General features: G+C 39.1%; 2 protein-coding genes across 7 annotated transcripts in view; one reads left to right on the plus strand and one right to left on the minus strand.

Moving 5' to 3' along the window:
• The window catches only part of LOC124148000, a 261572-nt gene that overhangs the window by 212559 nt on the left and 23872 nt on the right, over positions 1 to 25141 (minus strand). The window contains exon 2 of one of the 2 annotated variants that reach the window (XM_046518914.2): positions 11542 to 11586. The exons of the other annotated variant lie outside the window; for it this stretch is intronic. The gene's annotated coding sequence lies outside the window, so the exon portion shown is untranslated. The remainder of the gene's footprint in view (positions 1 to 11541; positions 11587 to 25141) is intronic. 2 annotated transcript variants of the gene reach the window in all.
• LOC124147998 overlaps positions 1 to 25141 on the plus strand; it is a 434301-nt gene that overhangs the window by 113572 nt on the left and 295588 nt on the right. For all 5 annotated transcript variants that reach the window (XM_048398395.1, XM_048398387.1, XM_048398385.1 and 2 more), the window contains one exon: positions 23704 to 23749. The gene's annotated coding sequence lies outside the window, so the exon portion shown is untranslated. The remainder of the gene's footprint in view (positions 1 to 23703; positions 23750 to 25141) is intronic.

Below are 25141 nucleotides of genomic sequence, written 5' to 3' on the forward strand. Positions count from 1 at the left end.
GGTATTATATCTATATTCCATTAGGATAAATACCCTGGACCCATTGCATAACGGCCGTCATATAGCTGGAATATTGCTGAGTGCGGCGTTAAGCAACAAACCAACCAACCAAACCATTGGATAACGCGAGCGAGGAGCGAGAGAAGTTCCATGTGAAGTTACTTAAACGAGATATAGAGACTGCGACGCCACTTCCGAAACGGAGCTGTGGGAGCGATGGGTTCAGGTTATTAATTAAACTGTAAACATAATGTCATGGATAATCGAGGATGGTCATGATAGGGATGCTGTACAATCTGAAACAGTGAGTTGTATGATCTCTGTCATCATATCACTACAAATGCAGGGATACAAGACACATTGTAGTCATCAGATCACTACAAATGTAGGGATACAAGACACATTGTAGTCATCAGATCACTACCAAAGCAGAGATACACGACACATTTTAGTCATCAGATCACTACCAATGCAAGGATATGCGACACATCTTAGTCACCAATACATTACCAATTCAGGGATACAAGACATATCTCTGTCATTGGACATCGGGTCTTGACCATCTAGCAAGAAAGATGACATGTAACAATTGATTCATTTCCCTCGCATCTCTTTAAAATGTATATCAATACTAATCAATTCCATGGGGCAATATTTCATTAAATGTCAACGGGTTCAATAATTGAATTTCACCCACTTATTTTTCATCCTTAGTGATATAGCTTTCCCTCGTGCAAGTTTGTCATACACACATACATCTGTGTCTCTTTTTGTGTGAGAAGAACTTCGGGTCAATATTGAACTGGGATGGTTAAGGCTACAACAAGTAATATCTGCTGCAGGAAGAAGGAGTAAACTGTATTATGCTAACATGCCCAGTTGTCAGCTCGCACTCATTTCTCTTGACGGTTGATTAGGCATTGGCAGTTCGAAAAAACTTAGATAACGCTTTTTTCTTCTAAGGTGCTCTAGTAGAGAACCCTTCTTGGCCAAAAACGATCGCTTCTTTGTCTGAATGTCTTCTTGTTTTACATAGTAATGGTAATGAGGTGACTTCATGGAAAACCAGCATATCTGTGTTTCTTGTTCCTGGCTCTGATCACAGAATACCAGCATATCTGTGTTTCTTATCCCTGGCTCTGATCACAGAATACCAGCATATCTGTGTTTCTTATACCTTGCTCTGATCAAAGAATACCAGCATATCTGTGTTTCTCGTAACCTTGCTCTGATCACAGAATGCCAGCATATCTGTGTTTCTTATCCCTGGCTCTGATCACAGAATGCCAGCATATCTCTGTTTCTTATACCTTGTTCTGATCACAGAATACCAGCATATCTGTGTTTCTTATCCCTGGCTCTGATCACAGAATGCCAGCATATCTGTGTTTCTTGTTCCTGGCTCTGATCACAGAATACCAGCATATCTGTGTTTCTTATACCTTGCTCTGATCCAAGAATACCAGCATATCTGTGTTTCTTATACCTGGCTCTGATCACAGAATACCAGCATATATGTGTTTCTTATACCTGGCTCTGATCACAGAATACCAGCATATCTGTGTTTCTTGTTCCTGGCTCTGATCACAGAATACCAGCATATCTGTGTTTCTTATACCTGGCTCTGATCAAAGAATACCAGCATATCTTTTTCTTATACCTGGCTCTGATCACAGAATGCCAGCATATCTGTGTTTCTTATACCTTGCTCTGATCACAGAATGCCAGCATATCTGTGTTTCTTATACCTGGCTCTGATCACAGAATACAAGCATATATGTGTTTCTTACACCTGGCTCTGATCACAGAATACCAGCATATCTGTGTTTCTTATACTTGGCTCTGATCACAGAATACCAGCATATCTGTGTTTCTTATACCTGGCTCTGATCACAGAATAACAGCATATCTGTGTTTCTTATACCTGGCTCTGATCACAGAATGCCAGCATATCTGTGTTTCTTATACCTTGCTCTGATCACAGAATGCCAGCATATCTGTGTTTCTTATACCTGGCTCTGATCACAGAATACAAGCATATATGTGTTTCTTATACCTGGCTCTGATCACAGAATACCAGCATATCTGTGTTTCTTATACTTGGCTCTGATCACAGAATACCAGCATATCTGTGTTTCTTATACCTGGCTCTGATCACAGAATACCAGCATATCTGTGTTTCTTATACCTGGCTCTGATCACAGAATGCCAGCATATCTGTGTTTCTTATACCTGGCTCTGATCACAGAATACCAGCATATCTGTGTTTCTTATACCTGGCTCTGATCACAGAATACCAGCATATCTGTGTTTCTTATACCTGGCTCTGATCACAGAATACCAGCATATCTGTGTTTCTTATACCTGGCTCTGATCACAGAATGCCAGCATATCTGTGTTTCTTATACTTGGCTCTGATCACAGAATACCAGCATATCTGTGTTTCTTATCCCTGGCTCTGATCACAGAATGCCAGCATATCTCTGTTTCTTATACCTTGTTCTGATCACAGAATACCAGCATATCTGTGTTTCTTATCCCTGGCTCTGATCACAGAATGCCAGCATATCTGTGTTTCTTATTCCTGGCTCTGATCACAGAATACCAGCATATCTGTGTTTCTTATACCTTGCTCTGATCCAAGAATACCAGCATATCTGTGTTTCTTATACCTGGCTCTGATCACAGAATACCAGCATATATGTGTTTCTTATACCTGGCTCTGATCACAGAATACCAGCATATCTGTGTTTCTTGTTCCTGGCTCTGATCACAGAATACCAGCATATCTGTGTTTCTTATACCTGGCTCTGATCAAAGAATACCAGCATATCTTTTTCTTATACTTGGCTCTGATCACAGATTACCAGCATATCTGTGTTTCTTATACCTGGCTCTGATCACAGAATACCAGCATATTTGTGTTTCTTATACCTGGCTCTGATCACAGAATGCCAGCATATCTGTGTTTCTTATACCTTGCTCTGATCACAGAATGCCAGCATATCTGTGTTTCTTATCCCTGGCTCTGATCACAGAATACAAGCATATATGTGTTTCTTACACCTGGCTCTGATCACAGAATATCAGCATATCTGTGTTTCTTATACCTGGCTCTGATCACAGAATGCCAGCATATCTGTGTTTCTTATACCTTGCTCTGATCACAGAATGCCAGCATATCTGTGTTTCTTATACCTGGCTCTGATCACAGAATACAAGCATATATGTGTTTCTTATACCTGGCTCTGATCACAGAATACCAGCATATCTGTGTTTCTTATACTTGGCTCTGATCACAGAATACCAGCATATCTGTGTTTCTTATACCTTGCTCTGATCACAGAATACCAGCATATCTGTGTTTCTTATACCTGGCTCTGATCACAGAATGCCAGCATATCTGTGTTTCTTATACCTGGCTCTGATCACAGAATACCAGCATATCTGTGTTTCTTATACTTGGCTCTGATCACAGAATACCAGCATATCTGTGTTTCTTATACCTGGCTCTGATCACAGAATACCAGCATATCTGTGTTTCTTATACCTGGCTCTGATCACAGAATACCAGCATATCTGTGTTTCTTATACTTGGCTCTGATCACAGAATACCAGCATATCTGTGTTTCTTATACCTGGCTCTGATCACAGAATACCAGCATATCTGTGTTTCTTATCCCTTGCTCTGATCACAGAATAACAGCATATCTGTGTTTCTTGTACCTGGCTCTGATCACAGAATACCAGCATATCTGTGTTTCTTATACCTTGCTCTGATCAAAGAATACCTGCATATCTGTGTTTCTTATACCTGGCTCTGATCACAGAATACCAGCATATATGTGTTTCTTATACCTGGCTCTGATCACAGAATACCAGCATATCTGTGTTTCTTGTTCCTGGCTCTGATCACAGAATACCAGCATATCTGTGTTTCTTATACCTGGCTCTGATCAAAGAATACCAGCATATCTTTTTCTTATACCTGGCTCTGATCACAGATTACCAGCATATCTGTGTTTCTTATACCTGGCTCTGATCACAAAATAACAGCATATCTGTGTTTCTTATACCTGGCTCTGATCACAGAATGCCAGTGTATATGTGTTTCTTATACTTTGCTCTGATCACAGAATGCCAGCATATCTGTGTTTCTTATACCTGGCTCTGATCACAGAATACAAGCATATATGTGTTTCTTATACCTGGCTCTGATCACAGAATACCAGCATATCTGTGTTTCTTATACTTGGCTCTGATCACAGAATACCAGCATATCTGTGTTTCTTATACCTGGCTCTGATCACAGAATACCAGCATATCTGTGTTTCTTATACCTGGCTCTGATCACAGAATACCAGCATATCTGTGTTTCTTGTACCTGGCTCTGATCACAGAATACCAGCATATTTGTGTTTCTTATACTTTGCTCTGATCACAGAATACCAGCATATTTGTGTTTCTTATACCTGGCTCTGATCACAGAATGCCAGCATATCTGTGTTTCTTATACCTGGCTCTGATCACAGAATACCAGCATATCTGTGTTTCTTATACCTGGCTCTGATCAAAGAATGCCAGCATATCTGTGTTTCTTATACCTGGCTCTGATCACAGAATACCAGCATATCTGTGTTTCATATACCTGGCTCTGATCACAGAATACCAGCATATCTGTGTTTCTTGTTCCTGGCTCTGATAACAGAATACCAGCATATCTGTGTTTCTTATACCTGGCTCTGATCACAGAATACCAGCATATCTGTGTTTCTTGTACCTGGCTCTGATCACAGAATGCCAGCATATCTGTGTTTCTTATACCTGGCTCTGATCACAGAATACCAGCATATCTGTGTTTCTTATACCTTGCTCTGATCACAGAATACCAGCATATCTGTGTTTCTTATACCTGGCTCTGATCACAGAATACCAGCATATCTGTGTTTCTTATACCTGGCTCTGATCACAGAATACCAGCATATCTGTGTTTCTTATACCTGGCTCTGATCACAGAATACCAGCATATCTGTGTTTCTTATACCTTGCTCTGATCACAGAATGCCAGCATATCTGTGTTTCTTATACTTTGCTCTGTTCACAGAATACCAGCATATCTGTGTTTCTTATACCTGGCTCTGATCACAGAATGCCAGTGTATATGTGTTTCTTATACCTTGCTCTGATCAAAGAATGCCAGCATATCTGTGTTTCTTGTACCTGGCTCTGATCAAAGAATACCAGCATATCTGTGTTTCTTATACCTGGCTCTGATCACAGAATACCAGCATAACTGTGTTTCTTGTTCCTGGCTCTGATCACAGAATACCAGCATATCTTTTCCTTATACCTGGCTCTGATCACAGAATACCAGCATATTTGTGTTTCTTATACCTGGCTCTGATCACAGAATGCCAGCATATCTGTGTTTCTTGTTCCTGGCTCTGGTCACAGAATACCAGCATATTTGTGTTTCTTATACTTGGCCCTGATCACAGAATGCCAGCATATCTGTTTCTTGTTCCTGGCTCTGGTCACAGAATACCAGCATATCTGTGTTTCTTATACTTGGCTCTGATCACAGAATGCCAGCATATCTGTTTCTTGTTCCTGGCTCTGATGACAGAATACCAGCATATCTGTGTTTCTTATACCTGGCTCTGATCACAGAAAGACAGCATATCTGTTTCTTGTTCCTGGCTCTGATTACAGAAAACCAGCACATCTGTTTCTTGTTCCTGGCTCTGGTCACAGAATACCAGCATATTTGTGTTTCGTGCACCTGGCTCTGATCACAAAAAGCCAGTATATATACGTTTCTTGTGTCTGGCTCTGATTACAGAAAACCAGCATATCTGGTTCTTGTTCCTGGCTCTGGTCACAGAATACCAGCATATAAGTGTTTCATGTGCCTGGCTCTCATCAGGGAATACCAGAATATATGTGTTTCGTGTACCTGGCTCTGGTCACAGAAAACCAGTATATATGTGTTTCTTATAACTGGCTCTGATCCCAGAATACCAGAATAAATGTTTCTTTTACTGTATCTTACCTAAGAATACCAGAATATGTGTGTTTCTTTTACTGGATCTGACCACAGAAAATCAGAATATGTGTGTTTCTTTTATCTGACCACAGAATACCGGAATATATCTGTTTCTTTTACTGGATCCGATCACAGAATACAAGCATATCTCTGATTCTTGTACCAGGCTCTGGTCAAAGAATACCAGAATATGTGTGTTTCGTATACCTGGATCTGGTCACAGAATACCAGCATATCTGTGTTTCGTGCAACTGGCTCTGATCACAGAAAACCAGCATATCTTTGTTCCCCGTACCCAGCTCTGAATACATAATATAGCTCTGTTTTCTATACTTGCCTCTGGTCACAAAATACCAGTCTTACTGAGTTTCCTATGCCTGCCTCTGATCAGCAAACACCAACATATCTGTGTTTCGTATGTTTTGCCTCTGATCACAAAATACCAGTTAGTCTGTGTTAACTATACTAGCAAGCGGGGAAAAACGTCCCTTAGGGACTGACCATTTGATATTCTGGTAGGGGCCTGGGATTTTATCGGGGTGAGACATACGCCCCAGAGAACGCTTGGAAAAATAATTTTGCTTCCGATAGAAACAAAATTTGTAAGCAACAAAAAATACATACTTGATAGACGTTTTAAAAAAAATATTTAGGTTCATAGTTTTTCATTAAATATATGTCTGGGTTTGCAGAAGAAGCTGAAAGAATATCTAAGTCTACACACAAAATCCCATGCCACAACCCCCAACCCCTAGTGTATCAAATGGTCGGTCCCTAAGTTGATCAGTTAATGCAACGAGGTCTGACTAGAAACAACGTATAAGAAGAGGATTAACCTTCCTACAAACTCTGTCTCTAATGGTATTACACTGGGTCGAAGGCGGATCAAAGGGAATGGTGACTTACGCAGCTCAATAACTTATCAAGCAGGTAAAGAGTCTCGTCGAGTGTTGTTTAAGCAATGACAAATTTATAACCTATACACTATTCCCCACATGTTGTTAGTTGCTCTAGTAGCTCCAATAACTCAAACACATGCACAGAGAATCTTTTTTTAACTTGACTCCATGAACTCGATATATCGTTTAAGACGACAGAAAGAAGATAGTATAAGGACTCCTTTCAGCCTAAGAGATTTGAATAATTCAAGAAATGGGGATAGCATTTACAAATTATTTGATTATATGAGATGCTTTCATATCTTGGGGTACTACACTTTGTTCATTTGAACTGTAAGTTTTGGACTTACAACAACACAAAATGCACAGGAAAAGATAAAGAGTGCCACAAAGAAATGATTTTATAGGTTCTCATGAGGAATAAGTCTTTAACCCCAACTGATTGTCTTGGAGGAAGCGTAGTCATTTTCTCCTGAATTTCGATAATATGCCCACTCGCCTTAATATGACCACGCATTGACAAAGGTTCCGGTGACTGCATAATATCATAATATCTGAAGGATGGAACGTACTGTAACAACCGGTTTCGATTTCCGAGATGGTTACAGTGTTAAGCCCATTCACGGTGTCCATCGTCGTGATGTTGCTGGAATATTGCTAAAAACGTCGTAAAACCAAAATCCCCCTCTCACTCACACACTTACTCACAGTGTTGCTGTATGTTTCTGAAATTGTCCCTGTCATTCTGGTTGGCCTCTTAGACACACGACTATGAATAATTGAGTGAGTGAGTTCGGTTTTACGCCGATTTAAAAAGTATGAATACGACTTTGAGTGAGTGAGTTTGCTTCTGCGTCGGAACAAGATAAGGACACAGATAAGTTTGTATTCTGTGAACAGTATGATACGACTATGATGATCACCCATATTAACCCATATTAACGCACTGATGCATATTACACAAAAATTGCAGAACAGTATCGGGTATGCCGTGGTGGCCCACTTCTTTTAAAAACAATAATTGCACTTTTAAAATGCAAATTACGAAGTGAATGGGCTGGCTAGTATTAAAAAGACAATGTTCGTAGATTTGGGCTCGGTTCTCAAATAATTAAAACATATACAACATGCAAGTGAATGAGCATGGTTTTGCGCCGCTTTTATTAATATTCAAGCAATATCACGGTGATAGATATATAAATAGGCTTCAGACATAACACCAATGTGGAAAATAGAACTCGGGCCTTGTGACGATCACACGCTTTAACCACTGGGCTACCCCACAGCCTGCATATGCATGAGTACCGTTCAAGCATGGTAAGCCTGGTGGTCAAGGCGCTGACGTGTCACGCCGAAGACCTGGGTTCGATTCCCAGATTCATGGGTACAAAATGTTAAGCTGAAAACCAGTACAGAATGTTTAAATGTTTAGGAACATGTGTGAAGTATGAGTAAATATCGGCATTCCATGATGTTAAGTGTGCATCATAATGCATGTGGGGTTTTGTTTAGTGCATGTTTGAGTGCATTTTGTTTTACATTCACTGCCTCAAGTTTTTAAATCTGCTTTTTGTCTCTGAATGTAGAACATGAACCAAATTGATATTGGCCTTTTACAATTGATGCGGATGACAGTCTGGAGATGGCAAACCCCATGAGTCATGTTGGATATCAATATGATACAGGAGGTCAGACAGGTGCATCTTAATACGTTGTTATACTTATTCATCGTTCGGTCACTTGAGATTAATTACACATATATCACTTCACCAGCCTACACCGTGATTAATTTTATCCGACAGAAATCCTCAACATACAATGTGTTCAATAGCTCAGATATAGTTTTACATTTACATGTGTCGGGGTTTTGAGAGAGGAACATTAATCAGATTGACCCAAGGGTTTAGGTAGATTGAAGGACCGAGAAGAGAGAAGAGAAAAGCTAATATACTGCAGCCGAATCTCTCACGTGCCGGAGATCCATCCGCGCCGAGTTACATCACGTGATAAGTGTAGTGCCCCTTTCTCTCTCCAGGAAGTCCGAATGCACGATGCGGAGTCGTCATCTACCAGTTGTTCCGTTTCATTATTTCACTGTGAAGCGCAGTTTCATATACACCAGCGGTGACGACATAATGCACTATTTCGCCAGGCGGTTTCACAGCCGAGCAGATTTTTTGTGAGTTGTTCAAAGGTCGTGGTCGTACTCCTTCAACCAGGCACTTCTCATTGTTAGTAATGTCGCCGGTTGCTGTAATTTTACCTTAATCATTCAAACATCATTCAAGCGTCATATGTAAAATCACATTGACCATGTAACGCCCGATACATTCATAACAAACTGATACTGGGTCTGATTTCCCTTCAACTTGAATTTATCCCCTGATTGTTAAAAAAACCCTTGTTTCCTTGTCTGCATGCTGAGCGTGTTATGGTTTAATGCATATTGTTTAAATATTTAAAAGCGTAACATTTTAGTTGGTTGTGACCGTGAGTAGTCCAATATCGATCTAACTGTAACCTGACGGCCATGCGGCCCCTTTCCCACGACTTTCAGATTATACCATGGTGACCTGGCTCCGGAATCCCGTCTCTGTTTCTCCCAGAAAGATCCTTTAGCAATCAACGACACCATGTCACACTTCTCCCGCCAATTTACCCCGGCGTCCGACGGCAGTGTGAACGTGGGAGAGACTGCGGGAATACGGCGAAGTGTTACCAACAGCGCTGTAATTTAGTAACGCGAGCAGGCATGCATAAAACCGGCTCATTCCGTTTGAAACTGAACTAAATATTTTGATTTATTTGACTATTTTTAACATTTGCAACTTCATACGTTACGCTGCTAAGGACCTTTATCTGTACCATTGTACACAGAAACATCGATAAATGCCTCGAGGTTTTGGCCGATTTTAAGAGAAAAGATAAACATATATTAGATTTGACAACTCACACAACATACTAATTACACATATTTCATAATAAAAAAAACGTGTGGAAGGTTTATATTATCGCATTGGAAACAACCGAAAAATCTAAAAACAACTGCAGATATAGGTCGATTCTTGAATAGGATTGTGATTCTAGAAGGGGAGACTAGTGCATTGATTGATTATGAATGATTGATACATCAAAACACATCTTTGCCCATTGCTTCTCTACCATGGTATTATGTACCCAGGACATTCGAAGAACTCACACCAACCCGTCATTGCAATCAGCAGGCAATAATGTAGCCGATGAATGATAAGAAAATCATATCAATATTCAGGACACTGCAATAAGTCATGATGTCATCCCATTTGTTGGTATGTTAAACCTGAACAGTGATGTAATGAGTCAGTGGTTGGCCATTTCCAAGTGCAAATTCAACTAGCCCTTTACAATGTGACTAAGTGCGACAATTTGACAGTGATTCATAAACACATGCTCACGATACAGTCGGAATCGTACAATTGACTCTGCTTTCAGCAGATATGACAGTGGAATAAACAAACAGTAATTAGTATGCTGTCAAATGTAGCTTAGACACTAAATGGGTCAGAAGTATGACCAGAATTAATCAGAAATATTAGTAGTAGTATTCATATGAGAGAGGCAATAATAATTATAGTATCAGACGAAAAGTGATATGGTGACAGGCTACAGGGTCTTCGAGTTTTAAAATGTACTTAAAAGTGTACCAGAAAATATTGAGGACCATAGTATTACAACGATATACCAACTGTTCCAAAATGTATTACTGTTACTACTACCTATTGCATCAAATAGTCATAAATGTACACAATGTAACAGATAACCTCACAACGACTATTATCATAGGATACATCACCAATATCCTTATTAAATATCATCAACACATAACACCAGTGGCACTATGTAAAACATCAGCCTATATAACCAGTGTCTCTATGTGATAATAACATCATTACATAAAACCAGTGTCACTATGCAATAACATCATCATAAACACAGTGTCACCGTGTAATACCATTATCCGAGACAGCCAGTGTCACTTTGTAAAACAATCACATGATATGCCAACAGTATTAGTATGTATTAAAATCGTCAAATATATATACCTTTGTCAATATGTTATCAATTCATCAGATATATAACCAGTGGACACTGTGTATTACCATAGTTGTATATACGACCAAGCCACTATGTAATAACACCAGTGTCACTATGTAATCACATTATTATATTTGCAACCATACAATACAGCATAGTGTATTTAAGAAAATCTTTTTTAAAAACCAATTCGATTTAGATATATTGTCACATGTATTAAAAATATATACTTGGGATGTTTGATAAAAACATTGTTGATATACGAAATATTACTAAGTGCAACAAGTTAACAAAATAACTAAAGAACACCAAAGAAAACAAATTTAAAAGATAAGCATGGTATCACATATATTTACTTTACACAGAGTCATTAACAGAATTGGAATTATTGACGATATTGTTAATATATCATTTCAGTGTCATAACATCTTCTGTTGACAAATAAATATAACGTAAGATTTTAGATTTTTAAATTCATAAGTTTGCAGTTTAAATTCCCTGCACAGAACCAAATGTACTCACGGCCTCTAGATTGATGCTTGGCACATGCATACTGTGTTGTGTGACCTTGAAATTCAAATATGTGAAAGGTCAGTATGACAGGTCAAGCTATCGGTGAACATGCACCAGTCTCCAGATCCCTAAATTTGCAAAGTGAGAAAAAATCTAAAAATTACACAAAGCATCAGACTGGACGGGAGCCCTACCATAATACCGATCAACCCCTTTTCGCTCACGTGCTGTAATGTGAAAGCACAGGTTGAGTGACTGTTGCTATTTTTGCATGAAGGATGATTACAAAATGTTTTTAACCTCACAAAGTGCTTCATCATTACGTCGTAAATAGATACAATTTACAACTTCGAGAAAATGCACTCTATTCAATAAGATGGTGTAATTTCCCAGTGATATCTTGGTATCTTGGAGATATGTGTTTAATATGGTTTAATGTATACAAGGAAAGTATATTGTCATGTATTGTATTTCATGTAATATCATGCATTATTTTCACAGTAACTTATGTTATTGTGAATGGCAAGTAATACCGGTAAAGTCAATAATGCTTACCCTTTTTGCGAACACCTGGTGTCAGCACTAATTTTCATGATCCATTCATATAATTTTCACCACAATTTACATTTTCCCTCTATGCAATCCGTTATGACAAATATTTTAGACTGACTTTTCTCTGGCGTTGAGGTCATGAAGTTCTCACAACTTAGTTTGACATAACAGTATTCCTTCATTTGGATCCAGGTGGCATATGCTTTGGAATTAAGCATTATGATATTCATATATAATGGATAGGCTCTCATTTACAACTGCCCAACACACCTTCTGATACCATAAATAGGAAATACCACACGAAATGTACAATTCTTGTGGCTGTGATATTGCCATTAATATATATTTAACACAAGCATTATGCATTATTAATTTAATCCTGCCATACTGTCATGTAGGATATGCCACCACCGAACACCGACAAACACCATAAAATTCATGTGTATATTCACACACAAAATTAGTCATAGAATATTTGTCCCGGAATGTGCCACAAAATATTGAAACAATATGAACATAATATGAAACAATATGCTGCATCATTCCTTTTCAACAAGTAATTTTATTTCGTACTTCTTTACATAATTTCAAAATGTTAACATACATTAATATATGTCTTAAAACATGATTCATAAGTGAAACTAACTGTAAAGATGAGTCTTGTGTAGATGTGACATATAGTAGCACTACACTCACTGCACAGATGAGTGTTTTATAGCAGTGTCTCATTGCAGTGCTACACTCACTGCACAAATGAGTGTTGTGGGGATGTGACTTATAGTAGTACTACACTCACTGCACAAATGAGTGTTGTGTACATGTGACATATAGTAGTACTACACTCACTGCACAGATGAGTGTTGTGTAGATGTGACTTATATTAGTGCTACATTCAGTGCACATATGAGTCTTGTTGAGATGTCTCATAGCAGTACTACACTCACTGCACAGATGGGTGTTGTGTAGATGACATGTAGTAGTACTACACACACTGCACAGATGAGTGTTGTGTAGATGTGACTTATATTAGTACTACACTCACTGCACAGATGAGTGTTGTGGGGATGTGTCTCATTTCAGCACTACACTCACTGTACAGATGGGCTTTTGTGTAGATGTGACATATAGTAGTACTACACTCACTGCACATATGAGTGTTGTGTAGATGTGACTTATAGTAGTTCTACACTCACTGCACAGATGATTTTTGTGGAGATGTGTCTCATTGCAGTGCTACACTCACTGTACAGATGTGTGTTGTGGGGATGTGTCTCATTGCAGCACTACACTCACTGCACATATGAGTGTTGTGGAGATGTGACTTATTGTAGTGCTACACTCACTGCACTTATGAGTGTTGTGGAGATGTCTCATTGCAGCACTACACTTACTGCACAGATGTGTGTTGTGTAGATGTGACTTATAGTAGTACTACACTCGCTGTACAGATGAGTGTTGTGTAGATGTGACCTATAGTAGTACTACACTCACTGCACAGATGAGTGTTGTGTAGATGTGTCTCATTTCAGCACTACACTCACTGTACAGATGAGTGTTGTGTTGATCTGACTTATAGTAGTACTACACTCGCTGTACAGATGGGTGTTGTGTAGATGTGACATATAGTAGTACTACATTCACTGCACATATGAGTGTTGTGGAGATGTGACTTATAGTAGTACTACACTCGCTGTACAGATGAGTGTTGTGTAGATGTGACTTATAGTAGTTCTACACTCACTGCACATATGAATTTTGTTGAGATGTGTCTCATTGCAGCACTACACTCACTGCACAAATAAGGATTGTGGGGATGTGTCTCATTGCAGTGCTACACTCGCTGTACAGATGAGTGTTGTGTAGATGTGACTTATAGTAGTTCTACACTCACTGCACATATGAATTTTGTGGAGATGTGTCTCATTGCAGCACTACACTCACTGCACAAATAAGGATTGTGGGGATGTGTCTCATTGCAGCACTACACTCACTGCACAAATAAGGATTGTGAGGATGTGTCTCCTTGCAGCACTACACTCACTGCACAAATAAGGATTGTGGAGATGTGTCTCATTGCAGCACTACACTCACTGAACATATGAGTGTTGGGTAGATGTGACTTATAGTACTACTACACTCACTGCACAGATGGGTGTTGTGGGGATGTGTCTCATTTCAGCACTACACTCACTGTACAGATGAGTGTTGTGTAGATGTGACTTATAGTAGTACTACACTCACTGCACAGATGAGTGTTGTGCAGATGTGACTTATAGTAGTACTACACTCGCTGTACAGATGAGTGTTGTGTAGATGTGACTTCTATAGTAGTACTACACTCGCTGTACAGATGAGTGTTGTGTAGATGTGCCTTATAGTAGTTCTACACTCGCTGTACAGATGAGTGTTGTGTAGATCTGACTTATAGTAGTACTACACTCGCTGTAAAGATGAGTGTTGTGTAGATGTGACTTATAGTAGTTCTACACTCACTGCACATATGAGTGTTGTGGAGATGTGTCTCATTGCAGCACTACACTCACTGTACAGATGGGTGTTGTGTAGATGTGCCATATAGTAGTACTACACTCACTGCACATATGATTTTTGTGTAGATGTGTCTCATTGCAGCACTACACTCACTGCACAGATGGGTGTTGTGTAGATGTGACTTATAGTAGTACTACACTCACTGCACAGATGAGTGTTGTGTAGATGTGACTTATTGTACTGCTACACTCACTGCACATATGAGTGTTGTGGAGATATGACTTATAGTAGTACTACACGCGCTTTCCAGATGAGTGTTGTGTAGATGTGTCTCATTGCAGCACTACACTCACTGCACATATGAGTGTTGTGGAGATGTGACTTTTAGTAGTACTACACTCACTGTACAGATGAGTTTTGTGGAGATGTGTGTCATTGCAGCACTACACTCACTGCAAATATGAGTGTTGTGTAGATGTGACTTATAGTAGTACTACACTCACTGCACAGATGAGTGTTGTGGATATGTGTCTCATTGCAGCACTACACTCACTGTACAGATGAGTGTTGTATAAGTGTGTCTCATTGTAGCACTACACTCACTGCACAGATGGGTGTTGTGTAGATGTGTCTCATTGCAGCACTACACTCACTGCACATATGAGTGTTGTGTAGATGTGACTTATAGTAGTACTACACTCACTGCACATATGAGTGTTGTGTAAGTGTGTCTCATTGCAGCACTACACTCACTGCACAGATGAGTGTTGTGCAGATGTGACTTATAGTAGTACTACACTCGCTGTACAGATGAGTGTTGTGTACATGTGACTTCTATAGTAGTACTACACTCGCTGTACAGATGAGTGTTGTGTAGATGTGCCTTATAGTAGTTCTACACTCGCTGTACAGATGAGTGTTGTGTAGATCTGACTTATAGTAGTACTACACTCGCTGTAAAGATGAGTGTTGTGTAGATGTGACTTATAGTAGTTCTACACTCACTGCACATATGAGTGTTGTGGAGATGTGTCTCATTGCAGCACTACACTCACTGTACAGATGGGTTTTGTGTAGATGTGCCATATAGTAGTACTACACTCACTGCACAGATGATTTTTGTGTAGATGTGTCTCATTGCAGCACTACACTCACTGCACAGATGGGTGTTGTGTAGATGTGACTTATAGTAGTACTACACTCACTGCACAGATGAGTGTTGTGTAGATGTGACTTATTGTACTGCTACACTCACTGCACATATGAGTGTTGTGGAGATATGACTTATAGTCGTACTACACGCGCTTTCCAGATGAGTGTTGTGTAGATGTGTCTCATTGCAGCACTACACTCACTGCACATATGAGTGTTGTGGAGATGTGACTTTTAGTAGTACTACACTCACTGTACAGATGAGTTTTGTGGAGATGTGTCTCATTGCAGCACTACACTCACTGCACATATGAGTGTTGTGTAGATGTGACTTATAGTAGTACTACACTCACTGCACAGATGAGTGTTGTGGATATGTGTCTCATTGCAGCACTACACTCACTGTACAGATGAGTGTTGTGTAAGTGTGTCTCATTGCAGCACTACACTCACTGCACAGATGGGTGTTGTGTAGATGTGTCTCATTGCAGCACTACACTCACTGCACATATGAGTGTTGTGTAGATGTGACTTATAGTAGTACTACACTCACTGCACATATGAGTGTTGTGTAAGTGTGTCTCATTGCAGCACTACACTCACTGCACAGATGGGTGTTGTGTAGATGTGACTTATAGTAGTACTACAATCACTGCACAGATGAATGTTGTGTAGATGTGACTTATAGTACTGCTACACTCACTGCACAGATGAGTGTTGTGTAGATGTGACTTATAGTAGTACTACACTCGCTGTACAGATGAGTTTTGTGGAGATGTGTCTCATTGCAGCACTACACTCACTGCACATATGAGTGTTGTTTAGATGTGACTTATAGTAGTACTACAATCACTGCACAGATGAGTGTTGTGTAGATGTGACTTATAGTACTGCTACACTTACTGCACAGATGAGTGTTGTGTAGATGTGACTTAAAGTAGTACTACACTCGCTGTACAGATGAGTTTTTGTGGAGATGTGTCTCATTGCAGCACTACACTCACTGCACATATGAGTGTTGTGGAGATGTGACTTTTAGTAGTACTACACTCACTGTACAGATGAGTGTTGTGTAGATGTGACTTAAAGTAGTACTACACTCACTGCACATATGAGTGTTGTGGATATGTGTCTCATTGCAGAACTACACTCACTGCACATATGAGTGTTGTGGAGATGTGACTTATAGTAGTACTACAATCACTGCACAGATGAGTGTTGTGGATATGTGTCTCATTGCAGCACTACACTCGCTGTACAGATAAGTGTTGTGTAAGTGTGTCTCATTGCAGCACTACACTCACTGCACAGATGGGTGTTGTGTAGATGTGACTTATAGTACTGCTACACTCACTGCACAGATGGGTGTTGTGTAGATGTGACTTATAGTAGTACTACACTCGCTGTACAGATGAGTGTTGTGTAGATGTGTCTCATTGCAGCAGTACACTCACTGCACATATGAGTGTTGTGTAGATGTGACTTATAGTTGTACTACAATCACTGCACAGATGAGTGTTGTGTAGATGTGACTTATAGTACTGCTACACTCACTGCACAGATGAGTGTTGTGTAGATGTGACTTATAGTAGTACTACACTCGCTGTACAGATGAGTTTTGTGGAGATGTGTCTCATTGCAGCACTACACTCACTGCACATATGAGTGTTGTGTAGATGTGACTTTTAGTAGTACTACACTCACTGTACAGATGAGTGTTGTGGAGATGTGACTTAAAGTAGTACTACACTCACTGCACATATGACTGTTGTGGATAAGTGTCTCATTGCAGAACTACACTCACTGCATATATGAGTGTTGTGGAGATGTGACTTATAATAGTACTACAATCACTGCACAGATGAGTGTTGTGGATATGTGTCTCATTGCAGCACTACACTCGCTGTACAGATGAGTCTTGTGTAAGTGTGTCTCATTGCAGCACTACACTCACTGCACAGATGGGTGTTGTGTAGATGTGACTTATAGTAATACTACAATCACTGCACAGATGAGTGTTGTGTAGATGTGACTTATAGTACTGCTACACTCACTGCACAGATGGGTGTTGTGTAGATGTGACTTATAGTAGTACTACACTCGCTGTACAGATGAGTGTTGTGTAGATGTGTCTCATTGCAGCACTACACTCACTGCACATATGAGTGTTGTGTAGATGTGACTTATAGTAGTACTACAATCACTGCACAGATGAGTGTTGTGTAGATGTGACTTATAGGACTGACTGCTGCAGTCACTGCACAGATGAGTGTTGTGTAGATGTGACTTATAGTAGTACTACAATCACTGCACAGATGAGTGTTGTGTAGATGTGACTTATAGTACTGCTACACCCACTGCACATATGAGTGTTGTGTAGATGTGACCTATAGTAGTACTACACTCACTGCACAGATGGGTGTTGTGTAGATGTGACTTATAGTACTGCTACAGTCACTGCACAGATGGGTGTTGTGGAGATGTGACATATCGTAGTACAACACTCACTGCACAGAAGAGTGTTGTGCACATGTGGCTTATAGAAGACTTACACTCACTGCACAGATGAGCGTTGTGTAGATGTGACTTATAGTAGTACTACACTCACTGCACAGATGAGTGTTGTGGCGATATGACTTATAGTAGTACTAAACTCACTGGACAGATGAGTGTTTTGTAGATGAGACCTATAGTAGTGTTACACTCACTGCACAGATGAGTGTTGTGGAGATGTGACTTATCATAGTACTAAACTCACTGGACAGATGAGTGTTGTGTAGATGTGACTTATAGTAGTACTACACTTACTGTACAGATGGGAGCTCTGTAGATGTGACCTATAGTAGTGTTACACTCACTGCACAGATGAGTGTTGTATAGATGTGACTTATAGTAGTGTTACACTCACTGCACAGATGAGTGTTGTATAGATGTGACCTATAGTAGTACTACACCAACTGCACAGATTGGTGTTGTGGAGATGTGACCTAAAGTAGTACTGCACTCACTGCACAGATGAGTGTTGTGTAGATGTTTCCCACAGGAGCACTACACACACTGCACAGACGAGTGTTGTGGAGATGTGACTTATAGTAGTACTACACTCACTGCACAGATGAGTGTTGTGTAGATGTGACTTATAGTAGTACTACACTCACTGCACAGATGAGTGTTGTGTAGATGTTTCCCACAGGAGCACTACACTCACTGCACAGATGAGTGTTGTGGAGATGTGACTTATAGTAGTACTACACTCACTGCACAGATGAGTGTTGTGGAGATGTGACTTATAGTAGTACTACACTCACTGCACAGATGAGTGTTGGGTAGATGTGACCTATAGTAGTGCAACACCCACTGCACAGATTGTTTTGTGGAGATGTGATCTATAGTAGTACTACACTCACTGTACAGATGGGTGTTGTGTAGATGTGACCTATAGTAGTACTACACTCTCTGTACAGATGAGTGTCGTGTAGATGTGACCTATAGTAGTGCTACACCCACTGCACAGATTGGTGTTGTGGAGATGTGAACTATAGTAGTACTATACTCACTGCACAGATGAGTGTTGTGTAGATGTGACCTTTTGTAGTGCTACACTCACTGCACAGATGGGTGTTGTGTAGATGTGACCTATAGTAGTGCTACACTCACTGCACAGATGGGAGCTGTGTAGATGTGACTTATAGTAGTGCTACACTCACTGCACAGATGAGTGTTGTGTACATGTGACCTATAGTAGTGCTACACTCACTGCACAGATTGGAGCTGTGTGTAACAATCCCAAGCCATGCTGTATTAGATTCACAGCATCACTGTACATTTAAATCCCTTAAACAATCTCGGGTTTTTTAATCACAGTCTCGGGTATGTCGAAGACCATCCGTTTAAAATAATGCCAAATATGTTCAAAATGATATGACTTCCTGGCATATGTACAGAATATATAAACCTAATGTCTGAAGGCATGTATTGCATTATACAAAGAGGCAAATGTATAAAACTATGTAAAATATGTGAGTAAAACATTACAAAAGGTCAGATAGGCCTGGCTTTAACTTTAACTGTTGTCTTCTCTTTGTGATATAATTATTGTTCATTTTTTTTAATTCCACTTGTTAGCCATATTTGTGTATAAGGAAATGGAAGTCTTAACTTAGAAAATTACGTGTCCTCAAATCAATATATTTATAGGGTTCACTTATTAAACGATGAGAGGTAAATATGTTTTGCCTAAATAGTTGATGATTCGTATCTCAATCCAATCTGCAAGATAAATAACTTTTTGCCGTTTGTTACAGTGGCAAATTAATGCTGGCAATATAGGGTCATCACTTCCTGCATGAAGCAACACATACACATATGATGGCTCAATACTTCTCTATGTGTTTATTAACTCTGACGTGTAAAGACAAACGGTTGATCGTTTGACCACATTAACGGGAATCGCCTTGAGTCAATAGTATCACGACATACCAATCGATAAACGCACATTTACAGATACATGTATATCTGTTGAATGTATATCTGTCACGTTGAATGGTATGATATACGTAACTTCCGTAACTGCGCCGTCATGATGGGACAATTTACATTTTATGACCAGTGAAATATAAACCTGAATAATATTTCATTACGAATCAGCATTTTTAAATCGTATCCTATATTCATTTTCATATACTGTGTTGTGTTTGTTTCTAAAGTGACAAACTCATGTAAATACAGAAACCAAAGTCGATTAAGTGAAGACATGTTTTGTAAATGTTCAATGGCAATACGCATTTGACAGCACTTTCAATTGCTCCCCGTTTCTTTGAATCATATCATGTGGTGCAGTACTTGCGACCATCTGCAGAAACATGGGATTCTTATGAACTGGGTATTCGTGGTTATGACGTTGATCATTTCCGCATGCCTTTAATAATTGACTTTCCTTTGTATGTGTTTGTGACGGGTGCCACGGGTGGGGAAGAATGCGCTCACCTTTTCGCGGACTCCTGGTATTATAGTATTTGATAGTGATTCATAAACTCTGTTTTGGGCAGAGCTTCCTCGTGAATATGGAAAGAATGTTGACGTATTCCAATCTGGCATACACAATAACAGTAGCAGCTTACAGTTGAATTATAAACTGAACGAAACAAGTTAGGGATCATGAATACCTTTGGGGATGTTCTTCTGTAGTGGAGACGGAGCATATATTGATGACTTTTGTTTTTGTTTAATATATTACCAGTCCTGGACAGCACGTACATTACTATACTGTATAAGATACTGGGATTTAAGTGAATCCGCCTACTTTTCTGTCTGGCATATGTAATTATATAACGCCAACGACAGAGAATAACAGATTCCATCGGGCGTAAACAATGTCATTTTTTTCTATATAAGGTATCATCCGCTCCCTGTATCATGAGCTGTCGGCTTCATCTTGAAGCTTTATTATTCCGATTTGTTAATGAAGAGGCGTTTAACAAAAACATTAACATTAAAACAAGATCGTTGTATCGTGCATAATGAGATCTGTGACATTCACCACAATATACAACAAATGAGAATACGCCTCAGTTTAATGCAATGTAAAGTCTTCTGAAAAGCGTCTCCATATAGAAACGCAAGGTGAGATCAATGTTGCTCAGTGTTATATTAAATAAAAGCATTAAAATCCTAAGAACTTTCTGCAAAAAGGAGAGTTGATTTACAATTCCGATCAAACACATATACGAAAAACATATTTCCTTGGTTTTTTTGGCGTATGTACAACGTGCAGCTTGTGCATGTTGTTTTAGCAGGGTTTAATATAGTCAGGATTCGAACAGTGGACTCATCTTTTAGAAGAGATTTCTTCAGAATATGGATATAATTTGTGTCGCTTTTATTTATTATTTATCATTACACATATTAATTATTATGTGCATGTTGGAGTGTCATTCAACGTTTATTACAGTAACTTTTGTAGAGGGGAATGTCCGAGTAACTCTCCATTTCTTAAAAATAATGGAGCAGAGTTTTTAAGGAATGGAGAGTTACGAGGATATTCCCCTACTTAAAACTTTTCCCTACTTTACACTTTGACAAAATATTCTGTTGTGGAAAATATTTGAAAAATAAACCAGAACTCATTGTTGGCTGTATTTTTACTGCGTGAGTCGCCCTTGCGTGATGCACGAGGAATGCGTTCTCTGCCGCTGTTGCACGTGCACCAAGCCCCGTCGCGAGCTGATATTTACAATGCTTGGTACACGGCACTTCATAATTTCGTTGTGACCTGAACTAGTATTGCACATCAATACATGCTGACGGGAATAACAGGAAATATAGAGCCCCGAACAAACAAACAAACAAATATATATATATATATATATATATATATATATATATATATATATATATATATATTACCTGATTTGATTTTTCTCGTCCAAGGTTTATCTAATTGCTATAGCTATGAACATTGGTGTAGGTATCTTTCACTAACACAGAATATATACTGGCTTTTAAGGATTAGGAAAAATTATGACAACATTTAATGGTTAATTTCACATTTCACACTATAACTTCATGTGCCGCCGTAGCTGAGGTTGACAATTACACGTCCTCAAATGAAACGATGCGGGTTCGAACCTCGCTGGCGGCACATGTTTTCGGAAAAATAATTGAATTATTCACTTGTCAATAAAAGTAAAAAATAGTTCCGTATATTCCAAGTGGAAATCAATTTCAATCTTGATTCAACAAATGTATTGTTGACAAACAAGTCTCCATTCCTGAAAAATTATGTAGCGTTCAAACAATAGAGAGAGTCACAGATGTGTTTTAATTGTTTTTATATGATGGCTAATACAGGTATTCATTGAAAGAATATGTGGGCTTGAATCGTGGTATTTGTGGACCATTAACATTTCGTGAAATGCATGTGGTGCATGGGATATATCAATCTTATTCTTGGAATGTATGTACATTGTTAGGTGGATATCATGATACATAGAGAAAAATATAACCGTCATCATATTCACATGTATTACGAGAATACACAGTGTGGTCGGGATTCAATAAATCCTTATTCGGAAAAAAACTGGTGAAATGCACAAAAGTGAGTTATTTGGTACTTCAAATAATACGGACGATGACTCAAAGAATATACTTGTATTAATCGCCGAAAATATGGACATTATATCGAAGATATTATCACCTGATTCGAAGAATAAATATTGACATGTTATATATTCATACATGAATTGGGGAATATCTATCTATACATGTTATATGAGTGAGTGAGTGAGTGAGTATGGTTTTACGCCGCTTTTAGCAATATTCCAGCAATATCACGGCGGGGGACACCAGAAATGGGCTTCACACATTGTACCCAGTTATATGAAATGTGAATAATGTAATATATGATATGTCTCATGGAAATATGTTATGCAATATCTAATATAAATACGAGAGTAAATGTTGCTTTACGCCGCATTAAGCAATAGCAATATTTTAGCTGTGTCACAATTTCTAACCGCTGATTCCCATTGGCCCCATTTGCAAAATATGTCATTACCTGTGTAATATAAGACCAAATTATGTGAATGAACAAGTATGACTTATTGGGTACGGGTATGACTTACGGTAAATATAGATATGATATGAGGCTTAATTTAACAATCATATGGATAGCATAAATATAAACTTGGAACATAAGGTCATACTTGACGCAATATATGAAATTTAAATTGAGTGATATGAAAAGCAGCATTTATGGGATGCATGTGAATGGAGACCTCACAAGACCAAAGTGATGATGTGGTCTGTTTCAAGTCCCTGAAACTTATGTTTATTAAGCGTATCATATTGAGTCAAGAACTTCTTAAATAGTCAGGTCTTTGAATTGATCAATCGACGTTTCTACTTTGTTGCGCGTCTCTATACGCGTTGTCCAGCTGTTGTTTTGTAGGTAAATAACGATGGTTGTGTTTGTTTCAGAGTGACGATGTTGGTTCGAGCGACGCGTCCTCCAGCCTTGCGCAAGGTAAGAATAGTGAAGCGAAATGCTGTACATTAGCACCATGATAATGCAAGACTGAAGCTTCATTTTGTGTTTCGAACTGAGTGAGTGAAACAGGGTGTGTGGGTGTGAGAAGGAGAGGGAGCATATGAGTGAGTGTAACAGCAATATACACCTTCCTTGTCGTTCGTAACAGAAATATACACCTTCCTTGTCGTTCGTAACAGAAATATACACCTTCCTTGTCAATAACAGCAATATACACCTTTCTTGCCGTCCGTAACAGCAATATACACCTTTCTTGCCTGTTCGTAAAACCTTTTAAACACCTTTCTTGTCCATTACAGCAATATACACCTCTCTTGCCGTCCGTAACAGTAATAGACACATTTCTTGACGTTCGTAACAGCAATATACACCTTTCTTGCCTGTTCGACAAAGCAATATACACTTTCTTGCCGTCCGTAACAGTAATATAAACCTTTCTTGCCGTCCGTAACAGCAGTATAAACCTCTCTTGCCGTCCATGACAATAATATACACATTTCTTGACGTTCGTAACAGCAATATAAACCTTTCTTGCTGTCCGTATCAGCAGTATAAACCTTTCTTGCCGTCCGTAACAGTAATATACACATTTCTTGACGTTCGTAACAGCAATATACACCTTTCTTGCCGTCCGTAAAAGCAATATACACTTTCTTGCCGTCCGTAACAGTAATATAAACCTTTCTTGACGTCCGTAACAGCAGTATAAACCTCTCTTGCCTTCCATAACAATAATATACACATTTCTTGACGTTCGTAACAGCAATATACACCTTTCTTGTCCATAATAGCAATATACACCTTTCTTGTCCATAACAGCAATATAAACCTTTCTTGCCGTCCGTAACAGCAGTATAAACCTCTCTTGCCGTCCATAACAATAATATACACATTTCTTGACGTTCGTAACAGCTATATACACCTTTCTTGCCTGTTCGACAAAGCAATATACACTTTCTTGCCGTCCGTAACAGCAATATAAACCTTTCTTGCCGTCCGTAACAGCAGTATAAACCTCTCTTGCCGTCCAAAACAATATTATACACATTTCGTAACAGCAATATACACCTTTCTTGTCCATAACAGCAATATACACCTTTCTTGCTGTCCGTAACAGCAGGCAAAACCTCTCTTGCCGTCCATAACAATAATATATACATTTCTTGACGTTCGTGACAGCAATATACACCTTTCTTGTCCATAACAGCAATATACACCTTTCTTGCTGTCCGTAACAGCAGTATAAACCTTTCTTGCCGTCCGTAACAGGAATATACACATTTCTTGCCGTCCGTAACAGCTATATACACCTTTCTTGACGTCCGTTACAGCAGTATACACCTTTCTTGTCGTCAGTAACAGTAATAT

This window comes from Haliotis rufescens, unplaced genomic scaffold, assembly GCF_023055435.1.
Source record: "Haliotis rufescens isolate VD_foot unplaced genomic scaffold, xgHalRufe1.0.p SCAF_18, whole genome shotgun sequence".
NCBI lineage: Eukaryota > Metazoa > Mollusca > Gastropoda > Lepetellida > Haliotidae > Haliotis > Haliotis rufescens.